Source organism: Mya arenaria, chromosome 13 (assembly GCF_026914265.1).
Source record: "Mya arenaria isolate MELC-2E11 chromosome 13, ASM2691426v1".
Classification (NCBI taxonomy): Eukaryota; Metazoa; Mollusca; class Bivalvia; order Myida; family Myidae; genus Mya; species Mya arenaria.
In genome coordinates, this window is record NC_069134.1 from 8,661,734 (window position 1) to 8,679,976 (window position 18,243).

The 18,243-nt window shown below is 34.2% G+C and overlaps 1 protein-coding gene across 8 annotated transcripts in view; it reads left to right on the plus strand.

The window, feature by feature from the left end:
• LOC128214138 (receptor-type tyrosine-protein phosphatase delta-like) overlaps positions 1-18,243 on the plus strand; it is a 174,921-nt gene that overhangs the window by 59,818 nt on the left and 96,860 nt on the right. For 7 of the 8 annotated variants that reach the window (XM_052920421.1, XM_052920413.1, XM_052920418.1 and 4 more), the window contains exon 3: positions 8,814-9,125. The gene's annotated coding sequence lies outside the window, so the exon portion shown is untranslated. Of the gene's footprint in view, positions 1-8,813; positions 9,126-14,107; positions 14,292-18,243 lie in introns of those variants that run through there. The other variant, XM_052920414.1, reaches the window with a different exon arrangement.

An 18,243-nucleotide genomic window follows, 5' to 3' on the forward strand; every position in this document is an offset into this window, starting at 1 on the left:
ACACTGATTAGTGCTGATACATTTCAGAGTCATTTGGTTCCTGCTGATGAAAAATTAAAATCCTAGTGTAAATTTAAATGTCATTCTAGTTAGGCACAGTGGTAGTGACAGGGTTTACTGATTAGATTGTATCCAGAAACTTCTTGAAAAGTTTTAAGGATAATACTGATTGAGGCTGGGTATGGTACTTGGTGCACTGCAATTATTCATGCGTCTCTTCCAAGTGTCCTCATTAATATGATCATTTCCAAAGGTTATAGGAGATTAAAATATGAAATAAAACAATTTGTAGTAAAAGATAACAGTAAGATGTTAGTAAGAGATCTACAAGGTTTTACAAACTGTGGGTATGTCAGGCAGATGGTTGATCAGTAGACCTTGACATTGTCCTGTCCTCTGTTGGTATGTCTGTCAGATGGCCGATCACTAGATCATGACATTGTCCTGTCCTCCATGGATATGTCAGTCAGATGGTCGATCATTAGACCATGACATTTTCCTGTCCTCCGTGGGTATGTCAGTCAGATGGTGGTGATCAGTAGACCATGACCTTGTCCTGTCCTCCATGGGTATGACAGTCAGATGGTCGATCAGAAGACCATGACATTGTCCTGTCCTCCATTGGTATGTCAGTCAGATGGTCGATCAGAAGACCATGACATTGTCCTGTCCTCCATTGGTATATCAGTCAGATGGTCGATCAGAAGACCATGACATTGTCCTGACCTCCGTGGGTATGTCAGTCAGATAGTCAGTAGGATGCACTTTACCAATAGAGGACCCTTATTGTTTTAGGGGTTAGAGGTCACAGTTGTTGTCATTGTCAATTCATGTTTTATTAATTAAAACAGCTTCATGAAGTTATGCAAATCATTGAAAAAAAGTGGCGCTTACCAGGCATAATGTTTAAAAAACCAAAGGTTTACGGATTAAGGAATCCTCTTGAAGCCATATGTTTAAGGGCAGAATAAAAATGCTCTACGATAATGTCCTCTTTTCTTTGCTTGATGCTTTTATTGCCCAATGAGAAAAAGACAGGCATTGGAAGGCTTCATTTGATGAAATTGAGAATAACTTGTTCTCAACAGTTCTTCCATCTTTCTTTGGAGATATTGTTGAAAGATTGGTGCTGCTCAGGGATATTGTCCATTTTTCCGGGTCCTGCTCTAGTCTTGTGAAGTTTGAAAGCATGAATCTTGTGTCCAACTCATACTGGTCAATTTTTTGTTAATGCATTTATTTTAACCACACCAGTAAAATTCTGTCTCTTTCTCTAAAAGGTAGAAGAAACTTTATTGGATAACTTTTTGCAGTTTTGTATAATAATCAATTAGCATCCTAGCAGAGCTGTCAAGCCTTTTAGCTCCTGCATGGGCTTGCAAGTTCAATTGCCGTTGCAACATGTCATGAACAGTGGGAATATTAAGTTGCTCTGGTCTCGAATCATGAGGGTGCAACCCCCTCCCACCTTGCATTCTAAAATCTTCTTCCTCTTACTGACAAATGATACAAAACTATTTTGAGATTATCGCAGCATACTGTGTATTACGATATTTTGAGTTTCTGCATATAACAGCCTTAACACCCTCTTGAGTGACTAGTACGTCCTCCTTGTAAGCCCCTGAATACTGGGCACCAGAACAGGAGTTCTCCATGGTGTTTCAGTTTCATGTCTGTCTGGAGGTCCTGCTTCAGAATAATTGAAAGTTTTACATCATTTGTAATATTAAAGCATGCAAGATTTGGCAGGCAGGGAAGCACAAAAATAATACTCCTGGTGTAGATTGAAGATAAGCTTCCTTTGTGTCTAAAAAGGGACTCGCTCATGTTTTGTAAAATGCTTTTTTTCATGAGGAAAAAAAGTGTGGCAAATTAAAACAAAGATTCTGACAGCTGGAACCCTTCAACATTTGTTGATGAATGCTCAAATATTGTCTTCCAGGTCCTTGATTTAGATTATTGTTAGTAATGGGATCCAACAAAAGGTTCAAAAGTGGAATTATCCCTCCCATTACTTGTGTGTCCTTGCTGGCAAGCTTTTGGTTTTCTATTAAAAAAAATTCTTGACTGTACCGTCATGGTTTGCTCCCCATTACAACCAGGTTTCCTTTTTAGCTCGACTATTCGAAGATTGACATTGACATCTGGCTTTGAAACTTTGCACGCTTGTTCACCATCATGCCCCCAACCTGTACACAGGAGAAGGTCACTGTATCGAGCATTTTGACAGAATTATGCCCCTTTTTCGACTTACTAATTTATATTAAAGTTTGCGTACCACCTCAAATATTTTCCAATTCAATTTATGTAAATATCTCAGCACATCATGTATTGCATTGAAGTCTAATCTAACAATGATCCATGCATGTTTCGCCAAAACTTTTCAATCCATACACAGAAAAGTGGCGGAATAGTCGAGCGCGCTGTCTCTGTGACAGCTCTTGTTAACTTTAGTTGTGTGTTTTTTTCTGCAATTTCCATTACAAAGAGTTTGATAATTATAATATTAGTGTTCTCAGATGCATTACCGTGAAAATATATTTTGGTCCTAAAGTATAAGCAATCTCTGTAAAGGAACTTTCTCATACGGTAGATGGCAAATAGCAACTTCTGGGGAAAATGTTTGCCTGAAGCAAATACAAGTATTTCGAATTATTTAAAGTATTAAAGGATAATTATGAAATCTTGCGCGATGGATGTATAGATAATCAGATGTTGTCTTTTAAATCTTAGATTTTGCACTGCACTGCAAACATCTTTTGGACATAAATAGAAAACTTGATCAATGCACAGCTGTCTGTAATAATATAATAAACAATACAGTAACTGCAGTTGCTCATGCTAAATTTAGAATAGGTCTACAAGGTTTGCTGGAGTATTGGTATATTTTGGCCAATATAAGCATTGTTTTGGTAAAAAATAATTTAAATGTTTGAATGTAATGGTTTAATGGGTAATGCATTTGGTGCCATGAGAGAATCCCTTTAAAAACAGTTGTTTGTACCGTTTGCAGTATATGTTTGGAGAAGTTGTTAATTTGCCATTGACAAAGCCAGAACATTTCCTTGCATTTGATATTCCTGCAATACCATCAGACGTAGATGGCAATCCCAACCTTCCAGTCGGATAGGTCACAAAACACAAGAAGAATGTCGTAATGCAATGATATTTCATTAAATGATTGGTTTGATTGGTTTAATTGGACAACAAAATGGAATATTTAAGATCCTTGAACAAAACTAGAGGAAGGAAAAAGTAGGCGATGGTTCATAAATAGTGTTCAGGTCAGTAAAAAATTGCATGGCATTGTGATGGAATAAATCCAAGCCTTTTACTATGGCATCAATTGTTTTAGTTCATGCAAGAAATACTTCATGCAAGAAATACTTCATGCATTTTACTTCGATTTTCACCCAATATCTGTCACATTAAACCATAAAATGTGCCAATCAATATGCCTGTTAAGTTTAGAAAGTATATAACTAACAACATAAGTGTCTGTTGAATGGTGCTCACTGGTTTTATTATTCTCCTGTTTATTTTCTATTACTACCTGTTGATTTCATCAATTACAGATCAATTGATTTGTATATTGATCTGTCAGGCAGTGCATGTTAGCCAATTAATGCCAGTATTAACTGGTTAGTGGTGTATGTAACCTTGTTAGAGGCCTGGAGGGTGTCTGACTGTGCAGCCATGATCTGTTCAGGATCAAATACCAGGGGATATTAGTACTTAGAAAACTAACTTGCACTATTGCATGGCTGGGTTTTTACTTTGCTAAGTGTTGCTTTATGGGTGGCAGAAGACTTTCTTAATGCATTGAACTTTTCAATCATTTTATGAGATGCTGTTTTTGTGATGTAAGTCAACATCATGGACTATTATTGTTTCCCAATATATCAATTACCCGGTGCCAGGGGGTTATCAGGAGAGTTAATTATCCATGTCTTGTTATTCTCCTTCCTTTTCGCCTCTCCTCACCTGGAGTGTTGAAACACCTGTGCTGCTTGTGAAGTGCATGTTTCCATGTGAAATTTGACATATAGGATCAAAGGTGTCAATGCAGGTTTGATCGGGCAGAGCAAATAATAAGACACGGTTTTGAAACCTGCAAATGAAGCATGGCTGCTTATCAGGGGTGCTGGTTTGCCAACAAGATAAATCACTTTGATCCAAAATGGTGTTAAAACAGTGTCATGCTATGGGGAGTTTCTGCAGCTAACACTTTTCAGCATTGTAAATGTCTTTGCTTTCATTTTTTTTGTGCCAAATTTTGAATTTGATTCAATAACCATGATACTTTCACCTGAATTGAAGAATGATTATGTATGTTGTTGAAGAAGAGGTAACTTTAAAGCCATTGGCCAGAGAGAAAACCATTATATATCATGGGAGCTCTATACTTTTCACAATTATTTTACTTTATTGTTAAGGTAATAGACCACCTGGAAACAGAACAATCAGGTGTTTTATTTCAAGAAAAAAATGATTGATCTAAAAATAACTTGAATGTGAACACTTTGAAAGGTACGAGTCAGTCTGTCAAAGTCTTTTGGTTAATCAGAGTGCCTGGAATTCCACTTGTTTTGATCAGTTCAAGATTTCATGACAGATTGAAGCATTGAAACAGATTCACTCCTATGATAAAACTTGGTATATACATTTGCTTGGATGTAGGATAACTTCATACAATGGACTTTTTGTTAAGATTTGTTTGTACAAATTTTAGGTACACTGTTCATTTCAGTATTAAACAGAAAAAAGTAGGCAGACATATATTATTTTGTGACCAAGTCATGTCCTGTGCCAGATTAAATCAGACATGTCTTGTGTCAGGTCATAGCAAACATGTCTTGTGCCAGGTCATATTTGACATTTCTTTTGTCAGGTCATATCAGACATGTCTTGTGTCAGGTCATATCAGACATGTTTTGTGTCAGGTCATGTAAAACATGTATTGTGTCAGGTCATAGCCAACATGTCTTGTGTCAGGTCATAGCTAACATGTCTTGTGTCAGGTCATAGCAAACATGTCTTGTGTCAGGTCACAGCAAACATGTCTTGTGTCAGGTCATAGCCAACATGTCTTGTGTCAGGTCATAGCAAACATGTCTTGTGCCAGGCCATGTCAGACCAGTCTTGTGTCAGGTCATAGCAAACATGACTGGTGTCAGGTCATATCTGACATGTCTTGTGCCAGGTCATATCAGACATGTTTTGTGTCAGGTCATAGCCAACATGTATTGTGCCAGGTCATATAAGACATGTCTTGTGTCAGGTCATATCAGACATGTCTTGTGACAGGTCATATCAAACATGTCTTGTGTCAGGTCATATCAGACATGTCTTGTGTCAGGTCATATCAGACATATCTTGTGTCAGGTCATAGCTAACATGTATTGTGCCAGGTCATATCAGACATGTCTTGTGATAGGTCATATCAGACATGTCTTGTGCCAGGTCATTTTAGACATGTCGTGTGTCAGGTCATATCAGAGATGTCTTGTGTCAGGTCATATCAGACATGTCTTGTGTCAGGTCATATCAGACATGCCTTGTGTCAGGTCATAGCCAACATGTATTGTGCAAGGTCATATCAGACATGTGTTGTGTCAGTTCATATCAGACATGTCTTGTGACAGGTCATATCAGACATGTCTTGTGACAGGTCATATCAGACATGTCTTGTGTCAGGTCATATCAGACATGTCTTGTGTCAGGTCATATCAGACATGTCTTGTGTCAGGTCATATCAGACATGTCTTGTGGCAGGTCATTTTAGACATGTCGTGTGTCAGGTCATATCAGAGATGTCTTGTGTCAGGTCATATCAGACATGTCTTGTGTCAGGTCATATCTGACATGTCTTGTGCCAGGTCATATCAGACATGTCTTGTGTCAGGTCATAGCCAACATGTCTTGTGTCAGGTCATAGCTAACATGTCTTGTGTCAGGTCATAGCAAACATGTCTTGTCAGGTCATAGCAAACATGTCTTGTGTCAGGTCATAGCAAACATGTCTTGTGTCAGGTCATAGCAAACATGTCTTGTGTCAGGTCATACCAAACATTGTGCCAGGTCATATCAAACATGTATTGTGTCAGGTCATACCAAACATGTATTGTGCCAGGTCATATCAGACATGTGCCAGGTTCTATCTGATGTGTCTTGTGTTACATTATATCAGACATGTCCTGTGCCAGATCACAGTACACAAGACTTTAGACAGGTCCCATCAGATTTGAGCCAGGTCCTTTAAGATGTGTCCTATGTCAGATTATATCAGACAGGTCCTTTGCCAGAGATGGGCAGACAAGACTTGAGTCACGTCCCATCAGTCACAGGTCCTGTGTCAGATAATATCAGACTCATGAACTCTAAGGTTTAAAACATGGATACTTGTATTAGGTTAAAGATCCCTTATTGTTAGATAATGATGATAATTTACAATACTGTACAAATAGCTAGCTCACACTCTACAACTGATAGGAAGTGCATGTGACCTTAAAATTGTTATCATGTATAAAAAATAAGAGAATTAAGATACCTACATTATCCAGTTAAAAGTTCTCTTTACAAAGATATAATTCCTGGTATCTCTATCAGAATCAGCCAGGAGAATGGAGCTGGCTTTATAAGGATTTTATGGTACATTTAATGTGGAAGGAAACCTACATAGTTGATTAATAAAAGACATCTTGTGTAATCGCTTGTGAAAGTCTCCTATCTTTCAAGATGTAACATTGATTTTCAGAGAAGGGTTCAATCCTTCTGTCTGGTAAATACTAAAGTGATTTTTCTTATTCATATGAATATTTATATGTATATGTATATATACCATAAATATATTGCTTTATAAACATTTTTTTATTTCATTAAAAATTTTATGAATTGAAGAAAGTGAATAATTGGCCAATGTAAGCATTGTTTCAGTAAAAAAAATATTCAAGTCTAATAAATAAATATATAATGAAATTAATTCCACATTTGGTAAAATATTGATTCTGTAAAAAGATGCAATGTATTGATGGATGTTTCAATTTTACCCATATAAATATATAGGATATTGTCATGGCTATTTCTTGGCTATTTCTGCTATCTTCTTTATAGTATGTCTGACAATAACTTTAATATTTGATATGAAGAAAACTGTTTTAGAAAAGAACACTCTTATATAAAATCTTTCTTGAGACAGGCTGGGAGGGGTGGAGGAAGGTTTACCTGTCTTTGTCCTGAGAAAAAACCCACTCAGATTTACTGAGAACAGTCATTGAATGAAGGTTTTGCTGTAAATACCATGTTCATATACAATTAGGGATAAATCAATTAGCGTTATTGTTGCTGACGTGTTGGTATGAAGTGTTTTTACTACAGATGTGGAGTTGTTCTTATTAACCTGAATGTTCCACCAATATCACCTAGGTTTTGGGTGACACATTTATGGCAACGGTAAAGGTTTTAGTATTTGTTGTGAAGAATATTTTCAAGAAACCTGAAAAAAAATAATGGGTTCATAATTTGGTCTCTAAGTCTTTGTACCATTTTTGAGTGTGTTTTCATTGTAACATGAACCACTTTATGGTAACAAGAAAGGGAGTTTGACCATTCTTTAACTTAAAGGGTGCGGATAAATAGCAATGCTTATGATTCACTTATACCACACGCTAATTATTGAATGTTGTCATGAACAACATGGTAAGAAATAGTTCAGCCACTTCCGGGTGACTGAAGGTATACACTCCCACTGTAGCCCTAGTGTATAATGCCTATGTGTACAATTTCAATAACTTAATTTATTGTGGGTGCAGTAGCTATTACTTTCGTGTGTGAAAACGTTTTTAACTTGTAGACTGCGAGTTATTGTCTCAACAGTTGCAATGCATAGATTGTTGATTTAACTTAATTAAAAGACATTAATCTCCTTGAACGATGAAACAGGATGAGACAATGGTCTATGACAAATTACCTTAAAGTTTCCTTATATTCTAACAAAAACCATATTTTAATTAACAATACATTCATTTCCCAGGAAACATCATTAAAACAGTGAGATACATTGCTGTTTGTACTGAAGTTGTATTAAATTCATTCTCAGAAATCATTCTGCTCCTCAGGAGGTTCTAATGACTACATTGTTCTAATGGTTGGAAGTATCATTACTTTGCTCTCAGAGGGATGCTTATAGTATCTTTGAATATGTTTATTGAATGCAATAGTAACCTATCAACATATAATGGGACAAACTGATAAGCCTTTCTGGCGGTGAGACTGACACTATGTAGATGTGTCAAAGGTGTATGTATCTGAATACAAAGAGGAATACCACTTCTTTCTGGAAATTCCAGTCGAGTAATTATAATTGCATTAGCAGACTCAGTCGTAATCAATCTTCTGTCAAATATGTTATTTTTATTACAGCTCATATTGTTTTAGAAATGCTGCTGACAGAAACCATAAATATTGCTTAGATATTGTTTTAACTGGCTTACAAATGTGCCATAATTTATTTGATTTTCCTGAGCAAGAGGTTTACAAGAATAAAGGGATGTAATTCCAATATCTCAAATGCTTATAGTCCTAAGTTGTCTTTCTTGTATTCACTTGCTTTTACTGAAACTCTCTATAGTTTGTTGATATTTATATTATGAGGTACTCATTTGATTGTGAAGATTAGAATAACATTAAATTCAAATGATATATCATTCCATTGTGTGACTTATAATCCTACCGACAAGTTACCATAATGGTATTGTTGAAAAGGCTGATTTTCTTAGAAATATAAATATAATTATCATATTTTCTGTTTTCAGATTGAGACTGTGTAACCATTCCATTGACACGAGGACCGAGCAGGTCAACACATACATTCCACAATTAGGCAATAGTTTTAACAGTGCCTCCTTCAGGGCCTACTTTTTTATGTGAAATTTGGAACAGTCACCCTCGTTGACAAGATTTTGTTTTTTTATTGATATTTGAGTAAAATTTTAGTGTATTAGTGAACCTCTGTACAAGGGATATAAAATTCACTTTGCCAAACTACAGAGGATATATTCTGAGTAACCACCAGACCTTTGAGCATTCTGTAGGTGAAGGTTGATGTGACGAAGGATAATTTACAGGTAGGTGCTTGAGACATATCAGAATATTAAATATTGAGTATTCATACTTTCTGGGTACAACAATAATTAAGAATGAGCATTCACAAGAAATAATTCATAATTCATTGAATATTTATTATAATAATTTAGAGCAAAGCACCACTCTGTTTAAGCCTAGTAGTTTGTTCAAGGGAGGTGACCCAATAAAAAAGAACGTTCAAGGGAGGTGACCCAATAAAAAAGAACGTTCAAGGGAGGTGACCCAATAAAAAGAACTTCTGTATCTTTAGTTGAATTGCATCCCTTGTCACAGTTTCATGATAAGATGGGCAATAGACAGATTGCATACTTAAAATGCAACAAAAGACTGATTAGATGGTTAAAATGCAGCCAGAAATATGTAAATACAGCTGAACTTGAAACCACACTTTGTTTTATTTTGAAGCAGAAAAAGAACTTCCCTTGGTGAATAAAGACCATCTTTCAAAGCAATCAGCTTACCTAATAAAGCTTATATTACACTTTATATTCCACTGGAAATGAGTCATAATCTTCAAATTGAAGTAATCTTGCCTGTCAAAAGAAATGTATTCATAAACCACTTTGGTCTGTGTGTATTGTTATTCATGGAAATGTTTAAAAAAGGCTTTGCATTTAAAGATTTATGGCGTATTTTAGTGCATTCTTGTTGAATGAATGCAGGCGCAGAAGCGAGCATGAAGTGTGCTAGCGCTTCTACATACATTTTATACAGTATGAATACTATTATGGAGGAACATTTTTGACCATTTCTTATTTCTTAATTCATCATTATTAGAAATTGGTAAAATCTTTGGCAGCGAAGTATTTATGTTAAAGAAAATGTTGTCACAAACATAAACTTTATAAAAAAAAAACAACCCTGATAATTGTTACATATGATATATAGTATAATTATCTAAAACTTATATTGAAATGGACATTGATATCATATTATAATCACTTGTGGAATTATTGGAATTGCTATTGCCTGTAACAGAAGAGAGAAGTTATACACAGTGTCAGATCTCTAGGCCAAATCCTTTTGGTTAAAATTCACAAATGCTTAGTTCATTCTACATAAAAAGGGTGTTTTATAAATAAATACAAAAAATAAAATATTTCAAAGAAAACGTTTAATCTATGGGCAACATTTTTAGCTCGACTATTCGAAGAATAGGTGGGCTATACTACTCGCCCCAGCGTCGGCTTCTGGTTAAAGTTTTAGGGCAAGTTGGGGATTTTCACTTATAAGTCCAATACCCTACATTCAATTGACTGAATACTTCACGTAGGTGTTCAGGGCCATCACATGATGAGGTTAGATAACTCCATATTATTCTTTACACAGATTATGGCCCCTGATTGAATATGGAACTTAGGTTAAAGTTTTAGGGCAAGTTGGAATATTTATTAATAACTTCTATATCCTTTGTTCAATTGACTTAATACTTCACACAGTTGTTCAGGAACATCACACAATGAGGTTACATAACTCCATATTATCCTTAATACAAGTTATGGCCCCTGATTGACTTAGGTAAAAGTTTTAGGGCAGGTTAAAGTTTTAAGGCAAGTTAGGATTTTGACTTAAAACTCCAATACCATTAATTCAATTGACTTAATTTTTCACACAGATGTTCAGAGCCATCACATAATGAGGTTAGATAACTCCATATTCTCTTTTATACAAATTATGGCCCCTTTTTAATTTCCTTTGAAAGGCATATTTGTATATTCTTAACCACATTTTCATAATGGGAAATCAAGTTATTTGAATGACTTGCGTCAATGTTTGGGCGGGCTGGTGGGAGGGCAGCATCTTAAGGGTTTCTCAAGAGGGTCACCACGGGTCACAAGTGACAATAATTTCTAAATCACTTTTTTGACAGAAAAGATATTAAAGGCTAAGAAATATTTTCATATCTTTTCAGTCAAAGAAGTTTTTTAGAAATTAATGTCACTTAACTGTTTGTTTACATCGGTTATTCGACCTGTGGTGACCCATGTGAGAGACCCTTTACGTCATGTGATTCTCCTCCCTGATTTTACTGCACGGCCCATATTTACATAGCTTCACTTCTAATGCTCCTGTCAAAAAGGCTATCATTTGGGGGGCCCTTATCAAATTCTTCGATAGCTCCTGTATTAACTACAATAAGGCTTCAATATGAAATATTATCCGTCTAGGTACCATGTAGTTTATAACATATTACGATGTCAGACTTAAATGGAATATGTAGTGATGTTCCTTTACGTAACTTTATAATATGATAATAAATATGACACCACACATATATTCACACAGGTTTTCATTTGAACCTCAACCTACTATCTTTGAAATGTAGAGTATCTAATCTTATATCTCAACCACACCTAACAACTGATACCATCTAATTTACATGATAGCTTTTTAATTTACTGTTTTCAATTGTGTCCATGATGCACATCTCCAGGTTAATGCTCTTACTCACTGTGCTTTAAAGGGACTAGTACCAGATGGTATAATTGCAAGAAAAAAGAAAATTGTCAAAAATTTACATAACATTGATATCGTTGTGTACAACGCATTGAATCTTAATTACTGATGTATCACATCGCTTACAACACATGCATCTTTCGCAGTGTTTGCGCATTTTTCTGATTCAAAATTTACTGGGGTTGTAAAACCAAGTTTAAAAATAGCGTTAGTATATTTATCTGTTGGCATCACTTCATTTTTACATGCTGAATATGCACACTTATGGCTTCCTTGAAGAACGGGCATTGCAAGGAAGGTGAAAACTGCTGCCAAAAAACAGAATCAAAAGCCAACAGATCAACATTGGTGATGAAATTGATTGATTGAAACTTTTAAAAGATGCTTACTCTGCTGAAAATGACAGCAAGTTGCTAATTTTTTTATAGATATCTTAGTGTGAAACGATCACATGAGTTGCAAGGTGTTCGGAAAAACCATTCAACGTTTTTTTTAATCTGGGAAACCATTATGCGCTATTTTTAAACAGGGGAACTCAACTGAAACAGCTACATGATAGTTGCATTTATTCTTTTAATCATGTAAAAAGGATGTTTTATTGTCTTTATATTAGCTCGCATTGACAGTTCAAGGCTTGTTTTGAGGAAATACTGTATTTTGAACCATCTGGTGTCTAGTTCCTTAAAGCTTCACTCTCACAGATTGAACGTTTTGACAACTGTTTTATTTTTTGTCTTGGAACGAGTCAATTTTTGGGAAAATCCATGGAAATCAATTATATAAGATTACTGACAAAAATCAGATCGCAGATCATTATATTTAAGTTAAAAAATGATGTTTTATGCATTTTCCTTAAACCATTAGTAACGGTTTAAGCCATAAAACATGATTTTTCGAACGGAAATATGAAAATCAACAATCTGATTTTTTGTCAGCAATCTTATATCATTGGTTTGCAGATATTTACACAAAAATTTGCACTTTCCAAGATAAGTGAGAGTGCAGCTTTAAAGGATTAACAACTGCATCTCAAAATAGTGCTGAACTTAATGAGAGAGAAAAAACAGTTGAATATTTTACCCAAAAAAAAACAGTTACAAGTAACATGGTTATATGCTCTGGGGTCTTAATAACATCATACTTACAATTATGATTGTTATTAATCTTTAAACAAAGTGATTCATAAAAAGGTTATAAACGGTAATGATGAAATTTGTACTTAAATTGATATATCACTTCATTTTCATTCATAAATTTCTTCATTCATTGTTGCTGCATCTTCATTCACCATTTGCTAAAATATGTATTTTGAAGAGGATAATTTATTCTGAATTTTGTAATTTCAGTACTATGGTGTGACTGTCTATTGCCTATATAAATGGCATGTCTAAACTTTAAATGATATTATCAATCAAAATACCAGACATTCTTAGATCCTCTTAACCTTCTGATATGTTTATTTTATGATTTTAATTCATTGTGAAATGTTTAAGGCGAAAATGGTGCTGCATTATCATTTTATCATGGTTAGTTTTTTGTGAATGAATGGTTAGATTAATCAAAATATTTTTATAAAAGAAGTTGTACCCATTACAACTATTGCAACCATTCCCAGGTATATTATGTGGTTTTAAATGTTTGAAGGTTGACTGGTAGTTGTAGGTTAAACTACTAAATGTCAGCTTTCATTAATTCACAAATAATTACATTGTAGGTCATCCAATTACATCAGAAACTGTTCAAAATAAACAATCGTATATTTGTTGTCTAAATTGGTCCTTTTACAAATTTCCTTCACTTGAGACATTAAAAACCTAGTTTATTTATTTTATGAGGAAACGATTGGCCTCATGTAAAACGGATTGACTGTAACAATTTTTCCCCTTGTTTAAGCAATTTGATGCCATAATAAATTGCAAAATATGCGAAACGTAATTGTCAACTCAGTGTCTTGATCTTTAAAATCTCCACAGTAGCTGTTAAACTGCAACATAATGATTAGTTATTACGAGCGTAATGCATATGTAATGAAAATTCACAATGCTTAAAAAAAAATCACAAAAAACAAACAATTAAAAATGACAGACATATTAAAAAATACTTTCTTCACAAATTTTGGGTGATTTAAGTTGTGTTAAAAATGTGTATAATTTCCAATTATAATGAAACTTCATGGAACTTGATGATGACCGTCTCTTGAGCATTCTTGTGCACAAGCTACTTTTCATGGAATGTTTTGGAACTCCCAAGATAGGCATTAGAATGTCTGTATTCACCATGGCAATGTTCTCCTAAAATGCTGCACACTGCATAACAATCTCATGTTAGTACTGTTACAATGCCTTTTTCAGGGAAAGCAATCCAATGTAATTTAATTATTCCTTATATAGACAATATTGTAGTTAACTCCCTTAGTTTCATTGTAGATGACAAGTTGGTTTTGTAAGGAGTTATTTGATTGGTTGAAATCCAATACAGTCATTCCTCAGGGCATTTGTGTGTTCTATCTACTGATAGTAGCTGGTGACACATGCATACACTGAAGTGGACAATCACTAACTTGGAATAGTTAACACACCTGTGAATTTTAATAAAAGTGTGTCTAAAAATTCAATTACAAATCTGGAATATGTGAATTTTTAAGGAAATTTTTGAAAAGGACTTAAAATAATTTCCGCTCAGCGAGTTTAGTAAGTTGTAAATACTTGGAACAATGTAAACAGAGTGTTTGTTGGTGACTAACAGGTTAAACGTGTGTGAAATAACATGAGGTGGTGGTGCTAGCTAGAACTAACAAAATAAGTTGATATTTCAGGAAAATCTGAGCTGAGGCTTATTATTAACTCACTTCTTTCTTTCATAATTTTGTTGTTAACAGCATATGTTATATTTCATTATCATTATTTTTATAACAACGTCATAGCCATAGCCCATACACAGTAATATACAATGAAAAACATAAGAACAAGTACACAAAGTTTTGCAAGGAAGAAAAATAGAGCATACTTGTCAGAGTTGTCTAAAAACACAAAATAGCCTCTATTCATGAAATGACACCTGAGTCGTTTAATACCTGTGCTGATATTCTTGCTTTTGAATTAGACATTTAAAGTAATATATAATGTATTCTTTTGGCTTTACAATATTGGGTACACTGTTTTCCAATGTTCTGCTGTTTGGTTATCATTACTCATACACAGAGTGTCTGTCAATCAAATTTAAACAGATGAAGCCCAATCCCAATGTGGTCAACTAGCTTTCCTCTTTGAAGTTTTAAACTAGGTCAGTTCAATAATTTGAAATAGCCTGTCAAACTCATCAAAGACCAGGACATATTATAGCTTTGGGGTGGCCATTTGTTAGTAAATTGTTTATAGGTTTTGCATAATGTTAACAATTATTTACAATGCAGAATGAGACAGATTGATGATTAATTATTAACTGTTTATTATCACTGAAGTATGTATGCATCTGTAGTTCTAACACTTATTTACCTTTTTCTTTGATCTGTTTACAAAGTGGTTAAGGTTTGACAAGGATAACATCAAAACAAACAATGATGTCCAATAAATCTGTTGTTTATACCTTTACTGATTAGATTTCAAATCCACATACAGAAAGAAAGACCTGAAGATTTTTGTCACCAGCTCTCATAATAAGAAGCATAGAAATCTGCAATATATGTGGTAAACTTTGTTTTGCATTACGTCTTGTTTGGACCCCCAGAGCACCAGAGAGACAATAAGGGAACACAATACATTCACACCCTGCTATTAGTTGATAGCTAGAATATCTACTCCTTCATGCACAAGTTATTGACATTTATTTTATTTAAAAACAGTTTGTGTTTTACATGCAAATAAAGTAAACTAAGCACAGGATCAAACTTTAAAAATCTGAAACGCTTGCACTTGAATGTTTTTGAGTTTTTTCAACGAATACGCCTTCAATTGTTCTTGATTTTTATACTGAATTTGTTTCATAATACATTAGGTAATATATCCCAACTATTCAACCTACTTAATTAATCAAGTGACATACTGATAATATCTTGGGTATAATGCAAATTATGTCCCTTTATTATTCTACTAGAAATTCTGGTTAAGGTTTTGCATGAAAGTGTGAACAAGTCCATATCTCAGGAACCACTTGATGTATTGAAATAAAACTTTATACAAGGACTTCCAACCATCCAACCTTCTAAACTGATCTTAAACTAGTCAGATAATTATCTTGTATGTAGTGCAAATTATGTCCCTTTATTATTCGACTTAGGAATTCTGGTTCAAAGCGAGGAAATAGTCGAGTGCTGTGATGGCTCCTGTTTTGATGTCCATGATACATGGAACCAAAATGATTCTCTGATTAAGGGACAGTACATGCAATGGTCATGTACAGGATTTAAAAGGGTATGTGGTACCTTGTTGGCCCAACGGGTATTGGTGCTTATTTATAAATTAATGAACTCATTACCGTCGTTGACTAGCAGATTCAAAAACAAAACCTAAGAACAAAACCTAAGCTCCGATGTTCCTTTAAGCTACCCTGCTATTTCCAAGACTCGGAACGCCTGAAGACACTCTCATCTCATCAAATGCCACTTGTAAACTAATTACAATTGCTAAAATTTACTACCAAATTAAGCAAATGCCAATCCTCAATTTCAGAAGCTCAAGAACTCGATTAACTTTAAAATTAGCCGTGGCATCATCCCAGCCATGATAAGGGCATTGTTCATCCGAGCTGTCTGATATATGAAGGAGTAATATATCTGACATAATGAAGACATTTACATGTATTATGCATTTTCCTCATCTTGATTTAATTCTTACACTTTTAATGTATAAATTAATTATAATTATGTGAGACTACTATGTGGAACTAACAGTGTATAGGCTATCAAATGATCGCTTAATATCATATTCCTGAAATAGCCCGTATAATATTACATGTCTTGTCATTTTGACATTCCTTTAAGTCAGTCAATGGGTTACATACTTTGTTAGGTGAATTACTTGCTGTAAATCGGAGCGAATAACTATGTTAATTTATTGCTGTTTGCATAATAAACTCATGTAGTATCAAAACATATTGGAAAGAACAAACAGCTTTGCTTGCACATTTTTCATGTTCTGTAGCATTGTTAAAACTTTTTTTAAAGGCATTAATTTCTTCAGATACAGGACCAAGTGTCAATAAGATTATACAAAATGTTGCTACTTGATTACAGTAGTAGCTTTTCATATCACAGAAGTGCAGGCTTTAGATTCAATTGCAGCTTAAAGTGAATGTCCAGTTTAAAATAAGTATTAACTTCAAAACTATTCTTATGCAAGATTACCAGAAATATAATTGCAGTATTGCCTTTTAAAAGGCATTCATATGCAAGATTACCAGAAATATAGTTGCAGTATTGCCTTTTAAAAGGCATTCATATGCAAGATTACCAGAAATATAGTTGCAGTATTGCCTTTTAAAAGGCATTCATTTCTTAAGATACTGACTTGACCGTTTTAACAATTGGAATCATATGCGAGTTTTTGCTGGTAGTATATAGCTCACGTTTTATAAATTTACTTTTTTTTATGACAAAATTGAGCGTGGAGAATCATTAGGATTGTTAAAACTAAGATACTGATGGATGTTGAAATATGCTGAAATATTAATTGTCTTTGTCCACAATTTTTAATAGCGTCAGTAGCACTTTTCATCAAAAGGCTTAAAAGTAATAATTTATCCCTTAATTTAGTACGTGTACCTGAGCAGTTTTCTTGTCAGTTTACTACATGCGTTCGCTCCCCACTAAAACCAGGCTGTTGTTTTTTATATCTACTTTAATTGTATTTTTTTTCACATTTTAGTATGAAAGAGTAAAATGATTATAATATTAGTGTTTTTAGATGCATTACCGTGAAAAAATTAATTTGGTCCAAAAATATGAGCGAGTCCCTTTAAAAGCATCTTAAGGCTTACATCCCAAGTTTCACAACACCTATATGGTAATTGTTCCATAAAAAGGTAACATTATAGTTTAAAGTAATAACAGTGCTTTCAACCCATTAAAGGTCAAATTTTGCAGAGTCATTGAGGTCCATAAAGATGAAAAACAACTTGGTCAATGGGGTGAACAGTTAGGTCAAAATAGTTGTTTATCATTCAATAAAAGCAACATTTTCTGAAGTTATGCCACAGTGACTTGACTGTTGCCCTGAACATTGTAATTCTGTGTAAGGTATAATTTAGAGATCTTCTGGAATTAATGCTGGAAGAGAGTCTGGGAAATTACTCTTTGAAGGCTCCCAAAGATTAAATTCTGCTTTACTATTAGGCCTAAAAAAAAGTGTACATTTGGTTCAGGTTACCCAACCCTACAGCTTTTATAGTCAGTTGGTAAAAAAAAATAAGAATTAACAAAAATATAAATATTTACATGTGTGTTTCAATACGTATTTTAAAACCCTCACAAAGCTTATACAGAAGATTAATTTTAACACCATTCTCCAACGATGACATTAACATACTTACATGAAGCCGAACAAATTAATGGGAAAAAAAAACAAAACTATCTAGCTTTAATACCTGTCTTTGAAAAATGAACCCTAACCAAACTATTGAATTTTTTTTGGCCTAAGGAAAAGTGCA